The 17,500-nt window shown below is 36.6% G+C and overlaps 15 non-coding genes across 15 annotated transcripts in view; all 15 read right to left on the bottom strand.

Annotated features, from left to right (window-relative positions):
* Positions 1–6,456: 6,456 nt before the first annotated feature.
* On the bottom strand, positions 6,457–6,528 carry trnap-ugg (transfer RNA proline (anticodon UGG)). The gene has a single exon. It is a non-coding gene; the product is annotated as a tRNA-Pro (tRNA).
* A 1,125-nt stretch (positions 6,529–7,653) lies between these two features.
* Positions 7,654–7,725, bottom strand: trnap-agg (transfer RNA proline (anticodon AGG)). Its single transcript has one exon. It is a non-coding gene; the product is annotated as a tRNA-Pro (tRNA).
* A 276-nt stretch (positions 7,726–8,001) lies between these two features.
* trnap-ugg (transfer RNA proline (anticodon UGG)) lies at positions 8,002–8,073 on the bottom strand. The gene has a single exon. It is a non-coding gene; the product is annotated as a tRNA-Pro (tRNA).
* A 165-nt stretch (positions 8,074–8,238) lies between these two features.
* Positions 8,239–8,310, bottom strand: trnap-agg (transfer RNA proline (anticodon AGG)). The gene has a single exon. It is a non-coding gene; the product is annotated as a tRNA-Pro (tRNA).
* Positions 8,311–8,587: 277 nt separating this feature from the next.
* On the bottom strand, positions 8,588–8,659 carry trnap-ugg (transfer RNA proline (anticodon UGG)). Its single transcript has one exon. It is a non-coding gene; the product is annotated as a tRNA-Pro (tRNA).
* Positions 8,660–11,542: 2,883 nt separating this feature from the next.
* Positions 11,543–11,614, bottom strand: trnap-ugg (transfer RNA proline (anticodon UGG)). Its single transcript has one exon. It is a non-coding gene; the product is annotated as a tRNA-Pro (tRNA).
* A 165-nt stretch (positions 11,615–11,779) lies between these two features.
* Positions 11,780–11,851, bottom strand: trnap-agg (transfer RNA proline (anticodon AGG)). The gene has a single exon. It is a non-coding gene; the product is annotated as a tRNA-Pro (tRNA).
* A 277-nt stretch (positions 11,852–12,128) lies between these two features.
* On the bottom strand, positions 12,129–12,200 carry trnap-ugg (transfer RNA proline (anticodon UGG)). The gene has a single exon. It is a non-coding gene; the product is annotated as a tRNA-Pro (tRNA).
* Positions 12,201–12,710: 510 nt separating this feature from the next.
* trnap-agg (transfer RNA proline (anticodon AGG)) lies at positions 12,711–12,782 on the bottom strand. Its single transcript has one exon. It is a non-coding gene; the product is annotated as a tRNA-Pro (tRNA).
* Positions 12,783–13,059: 277 nt separating this feature from the next.
* trnap-ugg (transfer RNA proline (anticodon UGG)) lies at positions 13,060–13,131 on the bottom strand. Its single transcript has one exon. It is a non-coding gene; the product is annotated as a tRNA-Pro (tRNA).
* A 1,471-nt stretch (positions 13,132–14,602) lies between these two features.
* On the bottom strand, positions 14,603–14,674 carry trnap-agg (transfer RNA proline (anticodon AGG)). The gene has a single exon. It is a non-coding gene; the product is annotated as a tRNA-Pro (tRNA).
* A 621-nt stretch (positions 14,675–15,295) lies between these two features.
* trnap-ugg (transfer RNA proline (anticodon UGG)) lies at positions 15,296–15,367 on the bottom strand. The gene has a single exon. It is a non-coding gene; the product is annotated as a tRNA-Pro (tRNA).
* A 750-nt stretch (positions 15,368–16,117) lies between these two features.
* trnap-ugg (transfer RNA proline (anticodon UGG)) lies at positions 16,118–16,189 on the bottom strand. Its single transcript has one exon. It is a non-coding gene; the product is annotated as a tRNA-Pro (tRNA).
* Positions 16,190–17,211: 1,022 nt separating this feature from the next.
* trnap-ugg (transfer RNA proline (anticodon UGG)) lies at positions 17,212–17,283 on the bottom strand. Its single transcript has one exon. It is a non-coding gene; the product is annotated as a tRNA-Pro (tRNA).
* Positions 17,284–17,448: 165 nt separating this feature from the next.
* Positions 17,449–17,500, bottom strand: part of trnap-agg (transfer RNA proline (anticodon AGG)) — a 72-nt gene continuing 20 nt past the window's right edge. The window contains exon 1 of the tRNA in view: positions 17,449–17,500. This exon is cut by the window's right edge and continues 20 nt beyond it. This is a non-coding gene — a tRNA (tRNA-Pro).

The following is a 17,500-nucleotide window of genomic DNA, read 5'->3' on the forward strand; positions in this document are numbered from 1 at the left end:
GGAACCAACGTGTACATCAATGAACATCTCACATCAAAGAACGCCGAAATAGCCAAAGAGGCACGCATACTGCGAAAGGACGACAAGATCAAAGCTACGTGGACCAGAGATTGTAAGGTGCTCATTAAGTTGAATGGTGAAGCAGAGAAGGTGATCATGATACGCGAGTTAAAAGACCTCGACCCTTATAAATGACTATGTCTCCGTCTGTCTGGTTTGCCTGGGCTCAGTGGTGTGACTGTGAGCAGAAGAGGGGATTAGCACTGCTACTTTCAATCTCTCCCTTTTTACCATCTCCCAATATTTTGGTGTTTCTAGCATGGATCCTCTCTGAACAAGACGGTAGGCTAACTTTATTTTTTACAAAGCCCCATGGACACGAGCTGCACGAATGCTTTCACACTGGTTCCTCTGTGTCAATAACTTTTTTGAACGTTTTTTTAGTAGGCCTATGCGTTTTTTGCCAAGCTGAGTCACAGATTTTTGTGAACTGTTTTTGGGACACATTTCTCTCCACACCTCACTGGTGCGTGATCTGTCGGCCGTTTAACATACTGAGTCATGCAGGTCCGATGCTCTTTTCTGGACTGGAACATATTTTGTACTGGACGCTGGAACTGTTTTGGACTTGTTATTTTTACTCATTTATGCTGCTATTTTTGCGTTTGTGTGTCTGGAGTGAGTGTGTATATACCGGTATGAATGTGGCTGTGCTGTGTGAGTATGCGTGTGTAATGTGCACCGTGGAGTTATGCTCCTCGTATGGAAATATGAACACTAACGTCAATCTACACAGGAGATGTCATTCGGTGGTCGTGAGGGTGTGGAAGAATCCGATAGGGTATACCGTGGACGGTGCGGGATTGGGGACTTATGGGCATGGACATGGACACTGGATCCAAGTAATCAGGCTAAGGGGGGACCGCAGCCTGGGAAGGTATGAGTGGCACAACTACAGTACATCCATGTTAACCACCATGATGCCATCCTACAACCACAAATACTATGCCTATACTATATCAATCATTATATTTATATACTATACTATGACGTCATGCTATTTCTATATGACAACTATGATCATGTTTAGCTTTGGGAATATAACATCAGCATATTTATTATGTCATGAGTTTAGCATTGGGAATATAACATCAGCTTATTTATTATGTCATGAGTTTAGCATTGAGAATATAACATCAGCATATTTATTATGTCATGAGTTTAGCATTGGGAATATAACATCAGCATATGTATTATGTCATGAGTTTAGCATTGGGAATATAACATCAGCATATTTATTATGTCATGAGTTTAGCATTGGGAACATAACATCAGCATATTTATTATGTTATGAGTTTAGCATTGGGAATATAACATCAGCATATTTATTATGTCATGAGTTTAGCATTGGGAATATAACATCAGCCTATTCAGTATGTCATGAGTTTAGCATTGGGAATATAACATCAGCATATTTATTATGTCATGAGTTTAGCATTGGGAATATAACATCAGCATATTTATTATGTCATGAGTTTAGCATTGGGAATACAACATCAGCATATTTATTATGTCATGAGTATATTTATTATATTATGAGCATATCAATTATTCTATTACTGTGCACTGGCAATATAACATCAACCCATAATGGCTGAGACAACTGAAAATCATCCGTCAGGATCTGAATATATAGATTACAAATTGCATGACTTTGAATGTCAAGTTGACCCAGATAAACATCTGTTCAACTCAATTAATTCCTTGTGTGATTACTATACAGAGGAACAGCTTAATGATAGTGTTAGTCTAGACAATAACTTTTCTCTAATACACTTCAACTGTAGAAGCGCATATGCAAATTTTAATAAAATCAAAGAGTATCTGAGTAACTTGAAAAGTAAATTCAAAATAATAGCTCTGACAGAAACATGGATAGATGAGGAGAGAGGTATCGACTTCTCCATCGATAATTATGAGCTGCATCACAGTAATAGAATAAATAAAAGGGGAGGGGGCGTGGCCCTGCTTGTCCACCGTGACTTGAAATGCAAAGCAGTAGAACGTATGACGATGGTTATTGATGATTTGCTTGAATGTATAACTGTGGAGATTGAGATGGAAAGGAAGAGAAATGTCATCGTTACGTGTGTATATAGGGCACCGAGGTCCAGAGTAGATGAATTTAATGATAAACTTGAAGAAATACTGTGCCATCTAAATGAAAAGAAAACATATGTCATGTGTGGGGATCTAAATATTGATTTGCTGAGCGCTCCTAGAAATACATCAACAAGCGAATATCTAGAGATACTGTATAGTAAAGGATTATATCCGTTGATCACCAAACCAAGTCGAATAACAACAACGTGCGCCACACTGATTGATCATATCTTTATAAATGTTGTAGAAAAAAACAAAATCAAGAGTGGATTGGTAGTTAATGATATCAGCGACCATCTACCTGTATTTTTTACTTATGAGTGCCAAATCAATGAGGGGGACTGTCAAGTCAACAGGGAGAGAGAAGAAACAGCCCACAAATATGTAAGGAAAAGATTAAGAACCGAAGCGACAATTGACATGTTTAGAAGCGACCTTTTTGAAAGGGATTGGATGGAGGTATATGTAGGAGAGGTAAATGATGCATATGAAGCTTTTTTAAATATATATTTATCACTGTATGAAAAACATTGCCCAAATATGCTATATAAACAAAAGGACAATTACAGTGAAACTCCTTGGATCACAAGGGGACTACAGAATGCATGTAAAAAGAAAAATAGACTTTACAAGGTATTTTTAAAATCTAGGACAAATGCAGCAGAAATTAAATATAAGGTTTATAAAAACAGGTTGACAACAATAATGAGACAAGCCAAAAAAGACTATTATAGTAACTTGTTAGAAAAAAATAAAGCCAATATCAAAGGAACATGGAACATATTGAAAAAGGTGATGGGAAGCACACCGGGACCTATCAGCCCGCCAAACCACTTTGTAAAAGAAGAAAAGATAATAAAAAATATGGACGAAGTGGCAAATGAGTTTAACTCATTTTTTGTAAACGTAGGTCCAAAACTAGCAGAAAATATAGAAAAACATGATGATGGGTCATTTCAGAATGGGTTGGGAGGTGGAGGCAGAGTACTTAAGTCAATGTTTTTGGGAGAAGTCAGTGAAAATGAAATTATAACAATTGTAAATAAATTAAAGAACAAAACATCAACAGACGATGATGGGTTAGATATGATAATTGTAAAAAAGACAATTGACTGCATCGTTGAGCCTCTCTGCTATATCTTCAATCTCTCTTTCAATACAGGGACCTTCCCAGATAGAATGAAGGTAGCAAAGGTTATTCCACTCTTTAAAGATGGGGATAAGCACATGTTTACTAATTACAGACCGGTATCACTTCTGTCCCAATTCTCTAAGGTGCTTGAAAAAATATTTGTACAAAAATTAGACCATTTTATTGAAAAAAACAAGTTGTTGAGCGAGAGCCAGTATGGATTTCGTTCAAACAGATCTACTGCCTCTGCTGTGATGAACATAATTGAGGACATAACAACAGCCACCGATAGTAAGAAATACACAGTAGGGGTGTTTATAGACCTTAAGAAAGCGTTTGACACAATCGATCACTCTATCCTTTTATCCAAATTACATTCATACGGTGTGAGAGGAATAGTTTTAGATTGGTTAAATAGCTACTTGAATAACAGACAACAATATGTACAATATGCTGCTAATACATCTGAAAATATGAGTATTAAGTGTGGAATTCCACAAGGGTCTGTTCTGGGACCGAAACTATTTATTTTATACATAAATGATATCTGTGATGTGTCAAAATTACTCAATTTTGTATTATTTGCTGACGATACCAACTTCTACAGCTCTGGACATGACTTAAATGAATTACTAAAGAGTATGGAACAGGAAATGGTCAAACTCAAAAAATGGTTTGACGTTAACAAATTATCATTGAATTTGAAAAAAACTAAGTTCATGATTTTTAGTAAGAGAAAAAAGCCTGAAAATATTGTACTGTCAATAGCTGGAACAAGCATTGAAAAAGTCTCTGAGATTAGATTTTTGGGAGTGATTTTAGATGATAATATTAGTTGGAAATCGCATATCTCACATGTTAGAAAAAAGATGGCTAAAAGTATATTTATATTAAATAAGGTAAAAGATGTATTAGATTATAAAGCAATGCGTACACTGTATTGTGCACTTGTACTGCCTTATATCAATTATTGTGTGGAAATATGGGGTAGTACATATAAGAGTAACACAAAGCCACTGTACCTCCTTCAGAAGAGAGCGATCAGAATCATACACAAAACAGGTTATAGAGAGCACACAAATGGATTATTTATTAGCTCAGGACTTTACAAATTTTATGAACTAGTTGAGCAGCAGACATTATTGGTTATGTTCAGGGCTAGTAGTCAAGAGCTACCAACAAATCTACAAAAAAATTTCACTTTAATAGAAAAAGAAGGAAGAAGGAAAGGGCACTTTAAGCATCAGCTTGCACGAACAACATCAAAACAAATGTGTACATCAGTGGTGGGAGTAAAACTCTGGAACTCTCTCCATAATGAAATAAAGCAATGTAAAAACACATTTCAATTAAAAAAAATCTTTAAAAACAGAACTATGATGTTATATGAGCACTGACAAAAGGGACGCAAAGGGAAAAATAAGGGGAAAAAAATAAAAATAAAAAATAAAAATAATAATAAACACACAAAAAAAACAACGCTTACATTATCCTACATGACTGTAGGTATTGTATAGTCTAGCTTTCCTTTCATTTTTTTTTTTTTTTTTTTTTTCTTTATCGACATGCACTATGGATCCTTGGTTGAATGATCACATTGTTCTTAGCTTTGTTTGGTTTGAATGATACCTTGTTATGATAGCCTTGTTCTATTCAGTTTTGTTTGGTTTGAATGATTACCTTATTCTTTTTCAGTTTGTTTGGTTTGGATGATTGCCTTGTTCTTTTTCAGTTTGTTTGGTTTGAGTGATTGCCTTATTTTTTCAGTTTTTGTTTTGTTTATTTATTTTTTTGTTCAACTTATCTTGCTTGTTTATTCTTTTCATTGATTGTTTGTTCTATTAATTTCTATGAGTGTGTGCACTGGGTAGGGGTACAAACTTGTAGTTTTTAGGCAACAATAACTTTTCTTGTCAACTGGGTCATACATGTCCTGTAGCCTTTTTTACTACTCTAGAGTCTACGCCCCTGGTGGGTGGGTGCGTGTGGGTGTGGGTGCCTGTGTGTGCATATGTGATATATTGTTTTGTATTGATTTGTTGCATTGGATGTTCTAATGCACTACCGGCAAAGAAATACCAAGAAAATGTTTCTTTTGTGCGAAGGGGCAGGAAATATAAGATTTTCTTCATCCTGTTCCTTTTCGACATGGCTGTGTATTGAATGCAGTAAGGTATGTGAGATTGTTGAAATGTTGTTGAAATGTACACATCCAAGTACGAAATAAATAAATAATTGAATTGAATAATTGAAAAAAATAAAACTAGGTTTGTATATTGGCCTTTTACCACTAATTTAAAGGTATGGCTATTTTGATGCAAAAAAAATAACTAAGAGTTACAAGGTCTTTCGTAATCAATTAGAGCTCGTAATTTGAGGTCCCACTGTACTTTATTTTATACATTTTCATTGATCCCTTGAGTGTGCGCAGTTTGGGAAATTTAGCTGAGAGTTCAAAGCACCATTAAGGGCTTGTCCGGGAATTGAACCCGGGACCTCTCACACCCTAAGCGAAAATCATACGACTAGACCAACAAGCCCCAAAAAGTCTGTTTTCAGCAAAAAATCTCATGAATTGTGAGATTTTAACAAAGAACACAATCTAAAACTAAGTTTGTATATTGGCCTTTTACCACTAATTTAAAGGTATGGCTATTTTGATGCAAAAAAAAGAACTAAGGGTTACAAGCTCTTTCGTAAACAATTAGAGTTTGTAAATTGAAGTTTTACTGTATTTGATTTTATACATTTTCATTGATCCCTTGAGTGTGCGCAGTTTGGAAAATTGAGCTGAGAGTTCAAGAGCACTGTTAAGGCTTGTCCAGGCGTTGAACCCGGGACCTCTCGCACCCTAAGCGAAAATCCTATGACGAGACCAACAAGCCCCTAAAAGTCTGTTTTCAACAAAAATTCTCCTGAATTGTGAGATTTTAACAAGGAACACAATCTAAAACTAAGTTTGTATATTGGCCTTTTACCATTAATTTAAAGGTATGGCTATTTTGATGCAAAAAAAAAAGAACTAAAGGTTACAAGTTCTTTCGTAAACAATTAGAGTTTGTAAATTGAGGTCCCACTGAATTTGATTTTATACATTTTCATTGATCCCTTGAGGGTGTGCAATTTGGAAAGTTAAGCTTAGAGTTTAGAATCACTGCTTAGGGCTTGTCCAGAATTTGAACCCGGGACCTCTCGCACCCAAAGCGAGAATCATACCACTAGACCAACAAGCCCTATGTTAAACTCCACCAAATTTTCAAAAAAGTTTATATTTTATCTGTGGAGACGACCTGTAACTGCACTTTTATTAACAAAAAATGTGATTCACTACAATATTCATTGGTCCCTTGAGTGTGCGCAGTTTGGAAAATTGAGGTGAGAGTTGAGAGCACCATTAAGGGCTTGTCCAGGAATTGAACCCGGGACCTCTCGCACCCTAAGCGAGAATCATACGACTAGACCAACAAGCCCCAAAAAGTCTGTTTTCAACAACAATTCTCATGAATTGTGAGATTTTAACAAAGAACACAATCTAAAACTAAGTTTGTATATTGGCCTTTTACCACTAATTTAAAGGTATGGCTATTTCGATGCAAAAAAAAGAACTAAGGGTTACAAGCTCTTTCGTAAACAATTAGAGTTTGTAAATTGAAGTTTTACTGTATTTGATTTTATACATTTTCATTGATCCCTTGAGTGTGCGCAGTTTGGAAAATTGAGCTGAGAGTTCAAGAGCACTGTTAAGGCTTGTCCACTTCTCATAACTGGACCCAGCAGGAACTTCTTGGAGACACTTGGTGGAGTCCTCAAAGAGCAGATTCTTTCTAGACTGCACCCTAAGCGAAAATCATATGACGAGACCAACAAGCCCCTAAAAGTCTGTTTTCAACAAAAATTCTCCTGAATTGTGAGATTTTAACAAGGAACACAATCTAAAACTAAGTTTGTATATTGGCCTTTTACCACTAATTTAAAGGTATGGCTATTTTGATGCAAAAAAAAAAGAACTAAAGGTTACAAGTTCTTTCGTAAACAATTAGAGTTTGTAAATTGAGGTCCCACTGAATTTGATTTTATACATTTTCATTGATCCCTTGAGGGTGTGCAATTTGGAAAGTTAAGCTTAGAGTTTAGAATCACTGCTTAGGGCTTGTCCAGAATTTGAACCCGGGACCTCTCGCACCCAAAGCGAGAATCATACCACTAGACCAAATTTTCAAAAAAGTTTATATTTTATCTGTGGAGACGACCTGTAACTGCACTTTTATTAACAAAAAATGTGATTCACTACAATATTCATTGGTCCCTTGAGTGTGCGCAGTTTGGAAAATTGAGGTGAGAGTTGAGAGCACCATTAAGGGCTTGTCCGGGAATTGAACCCGGGACCTCTCGCACCCTAAGCGAGAATCATACGACTAGACCAACAAGCCCCAAAAAGTCTGTTTTCAACAACAATTCTCATGAATTGTGAGATTTTAACAGGGAACACAATCTAAAACTAGGTTTGTATATTGACCTTTTACCACTAATTTAAAGGTATGGCTATTTTGATGCAAAAAAAAAAAGAACTAAGTGTTACAAGCACTTTTGTAAACAATTAGAGTTTGTAAATTGAGGTCCCACTATTTTTGATTTTATACATTTTCAATGATCCTTGAGGGGGGGCAATTTGGAAAATTAAGCTTAGAGTTAAGGATCACTGCTTAGGGCTTGTCCAGGAATTGAACCCGGGACCTCTCGCACCCAAAGCGAGAATCATACCACTAGACCAACAAGCCCTATGTTAAATTAGACCAAATTCTCAAAAAAGTTTATATTTTATCTGTGGAGAAGACCTGTAACTGCACTTTTATTAACAAAAAATGTGATTCACTACAATATTCATTGATCCCTTGAGTGTGCGTAGTTTGGAAAATTGAGGTGAGAGTTGAGAGCACCATTAAGGGCTTGTCCGGGAATTGAACCCGGGACCTCTCGCACCCTAAGCGAGAATCATACGACTAGACCAACAAGCCCCAAAAAGTCTGTTTTCAACAACAATTCTCATGAATTGTGAGATTTTAACAGGGAACACAATCTAAAACTAGGTTTGTATATTGACCTTTTACCACTAATTTAAAGGTATGGCTATTTTGATGCAAAAAAAAAAAGAACTAAGTGTTACAAGCACTTTTGTAAACAATTAGAGTTTGTAAATTGAGGTCCCACTATTTTTGATTTTATACATTTTCAATGATCCCTTGAGGGGGGAAAATTTGGAAAATTAAGCTTAGAGTTAAGGATCACTGCTTAGGGCTTGTCCAGGAATTGAACCCGGGACCTCTCGCACCCAAAGCGAGAATCATACCACTAGACCAACAAGCCCTATGTTAAATTAGACCAAATTCTCAAAAAAGTTTATATTTTATCCGTGGAGAAGACCTGTAACTGCACTTTTATTAACAAAAAATTTGATTCACAACAATTTTCATTGATCCCTTGAGTGTGCGTAGTTTGGAAAAATTAGCTGAGAGTTCAAAGCACCATTAAGGGATTGTCCGGGAACTGAACCCGGGACCTCTCGCACCCAAAGCGAGAATCACACAACTAGACCAACAAGCCACAAAAAATGACCTTTCAACAAAAATTCTCATGAATTATGAGATTTTAACAAGGAACACAATCTAAAACTAGGTTTGTATATTGGCCTTTTACCACTAATTTAAAGGTATGGCTATTTTGATGCAAAAAAAATAACTAAGAGTTACAAGGTCTTTCGTAATCAATTAGAGCTCGTAATTTGAGGTCCCACTGTACTTTATTTTATACATTTTCATTGATCCCTTGAGTGTGCGCAGTTTGGGAAATTTAGCTGAGAGTTCAAAGCACCATTAAGGGCTTGTCCGGGAATTGAACCCGGGACCTCTCACACCCTAAGCGAAAATCATACGACTAGACCAACAAGCCCCAAAAAGTCTGTTTTCAGCAAAAAATCTCATGAATTGTGAGATTTTAACAAAGAACACAATCTAAAACTAAGTTTGTATATTGGCCTTTTACCACTAATTTAAAGGTATGGCTATTTTGATGCAAAAAAAAGAACTAAGGGTTACAAGCTCTTTCGTAAACAATTAGAGTTTGTAAATTGAAGTTTTACTGTATTTGATTTTATACATTTTCATTGATCCCTTGAGTGTGCGCAGTTTGGAAAATTGAGCTGAGAGTTCAAGAGCACTGTTAAGGCTTGTCCAGGCGTTGAACCCGGGACCTCTCGCACCCTAAGCGAAAATCCTATGACGAGACCAACAAGCCCCTAAAAGTCTGTTTTCAACAAAAATTCTCCTGAATTGTGAGATTTTAACAAGGAACACAATCTAAAACTAAGTTTGTATATTGGCCTTTTACCATTAATTTAAAGGTATGGCTATTTTGATGCAAAAAAAAAAGAACTAAAGGTTACAAGTTCTTTCGTAAACAATTAGAGTTTGTAAATTGAGGTCCCACTGAATTTGATTTTATTCATTTTCATTGATCCCTTGAGGGTGTGCAATTTGGAAAGTTAAGCTTAGAGTTTAGAATCACTGCTTAGGGCTTGTCCAGAATTTGAACCCGGGACCTCTCGCACCCTAAGCGAGAATCATACGACTAGACCAACAAGCCCCAAAAAGTCTGTTTTCAACAACAATTCTCATGAATTGTGAGATTTTAACAGGGAACGCAATCTAAAACTAGGTTTGTATATTGACCTTTTACCACTAATTTAAAGGTATGGCTATTTTGATGCAAAAAAAAAAAGAACTAAGTGTTACAAGCACTTTTGTAAACAATTAGAGTTTGTAAATTGAGGTCCCACTATTTTTGATTTTATACATTTTCAATGATCCCTTGAGGGGGGGCAATTTGGAAAATTAAGCTTAGAGTTAAGGATCACTGCTTAGGGCTTGTCCAGGAATTGAACCCGGGACCTCTCGCACCCAAAGCGAGAATCATACCACTAGACCAAAGCGGTCTAGTTAAATTATACCAAATTCTCAAAAAAGTTTATATTTTATCTGTGGAGAAGACCTGTAACTGCACTTTTATTAACAAAAAATTTGATTCACAACAATTTTCATTGATCCCTTGAGTGTGCGCAGTTTGGAAAAATTAGCTGAGAGTTCAAAGCACCATTAAGGGATTGTCCGGGAATTGAACCCGGGACCTCTCGCTCCCAAAGCGAGAATCACACAACTAGACCAACAAGCCACAAAAAATGACCTTTCAACAAAAATTCTCATGAATTATGAGATTTTAACAAGGAACACAATCTAAAACTAGGTTTGTATATTGGCCTTTTACCACTAATTTAAAGGTATGGCTATTTTGATGCAAAAAAAATAACTAAGGGTTACAAGGTCTTTCGTAATCAATTAGAGCTCGTAATTTGAGGTCCCACTGTACTTTATTTTATACATTTTCATTGATCCCTTGAGTGTGCGCAGTTTGGGAAATTTAGCTGAGAGTTCAAAGCACCATTAAGGGCTTGTCCGGGAATTGAACCCGGGACCTCTCACACCCTAAGCGAAAATCATACGACTAGACCAACAAGCCCCAAAAAGTCTGTTTTCAGCAAAAAATCTCATGAATTGTGAGATTTTAACAAAGAACACAATCTAAAACTAAGTTTGTATATTGGCCTTTTACCACTAATTTAAAGGTATGGCTATTTTGATGCAAAAAAAAGAACTAAGGGTTACAAGCTCTTTCGTAAACAATTAGAGTTTGTAAATTGAAGTTTTACTGTATTTGATTTTATACATTTTCATTGATCCCTTGAGTGTGCGCAGTTTGGAAAATTGAGCTGAGAGTTCAAGAGCACTGTTAAGGCTTGTCCACTTCTCATAACTGGACCCAGCAGGAACTTCTTGGAGACACTTGGTGGAGTCCTCAAAGAGCAGATTCTTTCTAGACTGCACCCTAAGCGAAAATCATATGACGAGACCAACAAGCCCCTAAAAGTCTGTTTTCAACAAAAATTCTCCTGAATTGTGAGATTTTAACAAGGAACACAATCTAAAACTAAGTTTGTATATTGGCCTTTTACCACTAATTTAAAGGTATGGCTATTTTGATGCAAAAAAAAAAAAGAACTAAAGGTTACAAGTTCTTTCGTAAACAATTAGAGTTTGTAAATTGAGGTCCCACTGAATTTGATTTTATACATTTTCATTGATCCCTTGAGGGTGTGCAATTTGGAAAGTTAAGCTTAGAGTTTAGAATCACTGCTTAGGGCTTGTCCAGAATTTGAACCCGGGACCTCTCGCACCCAAAGCGAGAATCATACCACTAGACCAACAAGCCCTATGTTAAACTCCACCAAATTCTCAAAAAAGTTTATATTTTATCTGTGGAGACGACCTGTAACTGCACTTTTATTAACAAAAAATGTGATTCACTACAATATTCATTGGTCCCTTGAGTGTGCGCAGTTTGGAAAATTGAGGTGAGAGTTGAGAGCACCATTAAGGGCTTGTCCGGGAATTGAACCCGGGACCTCTCGCACCCTAAGCGAGAATCATACGACTAGACCAACAAGCCCCAAAAAGTCTGTTTTCAACAACAATTCTCATGAATTGTGAGATTTTAACAGGGAACACAATCTAAAACTAGGTTTGTATATTGACCTTTTACCACTAATTTAAAGGTATGGCTATTTTGATGCAAAAAAAAAAAAGAACTAAGTGTTACAAGCACTTTTGTAAACAATTAGAGTTTGTAAATTGAGGTCCCACTATTTTTGATTTTATACATTTCCAATGATCCTTGAGGGGGGGCAATTTGGAAAATTAAGCTTAGAGTTAAGGATCACTGCTTAGGGCTTGTCCAGGAATTGAACCCGGGACCTCTCGCACCCAAAGCGAGAATCATACCACTAGACCAACAAGCCCTATGTTAAATTAGACCAAATTCTCAAAAAAGTTTATATTTTATCTGTGGAGAAGACCTGTAACTGCACTTTTATTAACAAAAAATTTGATTCACAACAATTTTCATTGATCCCTTGAGTGTGCGTAGTTTGGAAAAATTAGCTGAGAGTTCAAAGCACCATTAAGGGATTGTCCGGGAACTGAACCCGGGACCTCTCGCACCCAAAGCGAGAATCATACAACTAGACCAACAAGCCACAAAAAATGACCTTTCAACAAAAATTCTCATGAATTATGAGATTTTAACAAGGAACACAATCTAAAACTAGGTTTGTATATTGGCCTTTTACCACTAATTTAAAGGTATGGCTATTTTGATGCAAAAAAAATAACTAAGAGTTACAAGGTCTTTCGTAATCAATTAGAGCTCGTAATTTGAGGTCCCACTGTACTTTATTTTATACATTTTCATTGATCCCTTGAGTGTGCGCAGTTTGGGAAATTGAGGTGAGAGTTGAGAGCACCATTAAGGGCTTGTCCGGGAATTGAACCCGGGACCTCTCGCACCCTAAGCGAGAATCATACGACTAGACCAACAAGCCCCAAAAAGTCTGTTTTCAACAACAATTCTCATGAATTTTGAGATTTTAACAGGGAACACAATCTAAAACTAGGTTTGTATATTGACCTTTTACCACTAATTTAAAGGTATGGCTATTTTGATGCAAAAAAAAAAAGAACTAAGTGTTACAAGCACTTTTGTAAACAATTAGAGTTTGTAAATTGAGGTCCCACTATTTTTGATTTTATACATTTTCAATGATCCCTTGAGGGGGGGCAATTTGGAAAATTAAGCTTAGAGTTAAGGATCACTGCTTAGGGCTTGTCCAGGAATTGAACCCCGGACCTCTCGCACCCAAAGCGAGAATCATACCACTAGACCAACAAGCCCTATGTTAAATTAGACCAAATTCTCAAAAAAGTTTATATTTTATCTGTGGAGAAGACCTGTAACTGCACTTTTATTAACAAAAAATTTGATTCACAACAATTTTCATTGATCCCTTGACTGTGCGCAGTTTGGAAAAATTAGCTGAGAGTTCAAAGCACCATTAAGGGATTGTCCGGGAACTGAACCCGGGACCTCTCGCACCCAAAGCGAGAATCACACAACTAGACCAACAAGCCACAAAAAATGACCTTTCAACAAAAATTCTCATGAATTATGAGATTTTAACAAGGAACACAATCTAAAACTAGGTTTGTATATTGGCCTTTTACCACTAATTTAAAGGTATGGCTATTTTGATGCAAAAAAAATAACTAAGAGTTACAAGGTCTTTCGTAATCAATTAGAGCTCGTAATTTGAGGTCCCACTGTACTTTATTTTATACATTTTCATTGATCCCTTGAGTGTGCGCAGTTTGGGAAATTTAGCTGAGAGTTCAAAGCACCATTAAGGGCTTGTCCGGGAATTGAACCCGGGACCTCTCACACCCTAAGCGAAAATCATACGACTAGACCAACAAGCCCCAAGAAGTCTGTTTTCAGCAAAAAATCTCATGAATTGTGAGATTTTAACAAAGAACACAATCTAAAACTAAGTTTGTATATTGGCCTTTTACCACTAATTTAAAGGTATGGCTATTTCGATGCAAAAAAAAGAACTAAGGGTTACAAGCTCTTTCGTAAACAATTAGAGTTTGTAAATTGAAGTTTTACTGTATTTGATTTTATACATTTTCATTGATCCCTTGAGTGTGCGCAGTTTGGAAAATTGAGCTGAGAGTTCAAGAGCACTGTTAAGGCTTGTCCACTTCTCATAACTGGACCCAGCAGGAACTTCTTGGAGACACTTGGTGGAGTCCTCAAAGAGCAGATTCTTTCTAGACTGCACCCTAAGCGAAAATCATATGACGAGACCAACAAGCCCCTAAAAGTCTGTTTTCAACAAAAATTCTCCTGAATTGTGAGATTTTAACAAGGAACACAATCTAAAACTAAGTTTGTATATTGGCCTTTTACCACTAATTTAAAGGTATGGCTATTTTGATGCAAAAAAAAAAAGAACTAAAGGTTACAAGTTCTTTCGTAAACAATTAGAGTTTGTAAATTGAGGTCCCACTGAATTTGATTTTATACATTTTCATTGATCCCTTGAGGGTGTGCAATTTGGAAAGTTAAGCTTAGAGTTTAGAATCACTGCTTAGGGCTTGTCCAGAATTTGAACCCGGGACCTCTCGCACCCAAAGCGAGAATCATACCACTAGACCAAATTTTCAAAAAAGTTGATATTTTATCTGTGGAGACGACCTGTAACTGCACTTTTATTAACAAAAAATGTGATTCACTACAATATTCATTGGTCCCTTGAGTGTGCGCAGTTTGGAAAATTGAGGTGAGAGTTGAGAGCACCATTAAGGGCTTGTCCGGGAATTGAACCCGGGACCTCTCGCACCCTAAGCGAGAATCATACGACTAGACCAACAAGCCCCAAAAAGTCTGTTTTCAACAACAATTCTCATGAATTGTGAGATTTTAACAGGGAACACAATCTAAAACTAGGTTTGTATATTGACCTTTTACCACTAATTTAAAGGTATGGCTATTTTGATGCAAAAAAAAGAACTAAGGGTTACAAGCTCTTTCGTAAACAATTAGAGTTTGTAAATTGAAGTTTTACTGTATTTGATTTTATACATTTTCATTGATCCCTTGAGTGTGCGCAGTTTGGAAAATTGAGCTGAGAGTTCAAGAGCACTGTTAAGGCTTGTCCAGGCGTTGAACCCGGGACCTCTCGCACCCTAAGCGGAAATCCTATGACGAGACCAACAAGCCCCTAAAAGTCTGTTTTCAACAAAAATTCTCCTGAATTGTGAGATTTTAACAAGGAACACAATCTAAAACTAAGTTTGTATATTGGCCTTTTACCATTAATTTAAAGGTATGGCTATTTTGATGCAAAAAAAAAAGAACTAAAGGTTACAAGTTCTTTCGTAAACAATTAGAGTTTGTAAATTGAGGTCCCACTGAATTTGATTTTATACATTTTCATTGATCCCTTGAGGGTGTGCAATTTGGAAAGTTAAGCTTAGAGTTTAGAATCACTGCTTAGGGCTTGTCCAGAATTTGAACCCGGGACCTCTCGCACCCAAAGCGAGAATCATACCACTAGACCAACAAGCCCTATGTTAAACTCCACCAAATTTTCAAAAAAGTTTATATTTTATCTGTGGAGACGACCTGTAACTGCACTTTTATTAACAAAAAATGTGATTCACTACAATATTCATTGGTCCCTTGAGTGTGCGCAGTTTGGAAAATTGAGGTGAGAGTTGAGAGCACCATTAAGGGCTTGTCCAGGAATTGAACCCGGGACCTCTCGCACCCTAAGCGAGAATCATACGACTAGACCAACAAGCCCCAAAAAGTCTGTTTTCAACAACAATTCTCATGAATTGTGAGATTTTAACAGGGAACGCAATCTAAAACTAGGTTTGTATATTGACCTTTTACCACTAATTTAAAGGTATGGCTATTTTGATGCAAAAAAAAAAAGAACTAAGTGTTACAAGCACTTTTGTAAACAATTAGAGTTTGTAAATTGAGGTCCCACTATTTTTGATTTTATACATTTTCAATGATCCCTTGAGGGGGGGCAATTTGGAAAATTAAGCTTAGAGTTAAGGATCACTGCTTAGGGCTTGTCCAGGAATTGAACCCGGGACCTCTCGCACCCAAAGCGAGAATCATACCACTAGACCAAAGCGGTCTAGTTAAATTATACCAAATTCTCAAAAAAGTTTATATTTTATCTGTGGAGAAGACCTGTAACTGCACTTTTATTAACAAAAAATTTGATTCACAACAATTTTCATTGATCCCTTGAGTGTGCGCAGTTTGGAAAAATTAGCTGAGAGTTCAAAGCACCATTAAGGGATTGTCCGGGAATTGAACCCGGGACCTCTCGCTCCCAAAGCGAGAATCATACAACTAGACCAACAAGCCACAAAAAATGACCTTTCAACAAAAATTCTCATGAATTATGAGATTTTAACAAGGAACACAATCTAAAACTAGGTTTGTATATTGGCCTTTTACCACTAATTTAAAGGTATGGCTATTTTGATGCAAAAAAAATAACTAAGGGTTACAAGGTCTTTCGTAATCAATTAGAGCTCGTAATTTGAGGTCCCACTGTACTTTATTTTATACATTTTCATTGATCCCTTGAGTGTGCGCAGTTTGGGAAATTTAGCTGAGAGTTCAAAGCACCATTAAGGGCTTGTCCGGGAATTGAACCCGGGACCTCTCACACCCTAAGCGAAAATCATACGACTAGACCAACAAGCCCCAAAAAGTCTGTTTTCAGCAAAAAATCTCATGAATTGTGAGATTTTAACAAAGAACACAATCTAAAACTAAGTTTGTATATTGGCCTTTTACCACTAATTTAAAGGTATGGCTATTTTGATGCAAAAAAAAGAACTAAGGGTTACAAGCTCTTTCGTAAACAATTAGAGTTTGTAAATTGAAGTTTTACTGTATTTGATTTTATACATTTTCATTGATCCCTTGAGTGTGCGCAGTTTGGAAAATTGAGCTGAGAGTTCAAGAGCACTGTTAAGGCTTGTCCACTTCTCATAACTGGACCCAGCAGGAACTTCTTGGAGACACTTGGTGGAGTCCTCAAAGAGCAGATTCTTTCTAGACTGCACCCTAAGCGAAAATCATATGACGAGACCAACAAGCCCCTAAAAGTCTGTTTTCAACAAAAATTCTCCTGAATTGTGAGATTTTAACAAGGAACACAATCTAAAACTAAGTTTGTATATTGGCCTTTTACCACTAATTTAAAGGTATGGCTATTTTGATGCAAAAAAAAAAAGAACTAAAGGTTACAAGTTCTTTCGTAAACAATTAGAGTTTGTAAATTGAGGTCCCACTGAATTTGATTTTATACATTTTCATTGATCCCTTGAGGGTGTGCAATTTGGAAAGTTAAGCTTAGAGTTTAGAATCACTGCTTAGGGCTTGTCCAGAATTTGAACCCGGGACCTCTCGCACCCAAAGCGAGAATCATACCACTAGACCAACAAGCCCTATGTTAAACTCCACCAAATTCTCAAAAAAGTTTATATTTTATCTGTGGAGACGACCTGTAACTGCACTTTTATTAACAAAAAATGTGATTCACTACAATATTCATTGGTCCCTTGAGTGTGCGCAGTTTGGAAAATTGAGGTGAGAGTTGAGAGCACCATTAAGGGCTTGTCCGGGAATTGAACCCGGGACCTCTCGCACCCTAAGCGAGAATCA

The sequence above is a fragment of the Entelurus aequoreus genome, linkage group LG20 (genome assembly GCF_033978785.1).
Source record: "Entelurus aequoreus isolate RoL-2023_Sb linkage group LG20, RoL_Eaeq_v1.1, whole genome shotgun sequence".
NCBI classification, from domain to species: domain Eukaryota; kingdom Metazoa; phylum Chordata; class Actinopteri; order Syngnathiformes; family Syngnathidae; genus Entelurus; species Entelurus aequoreus.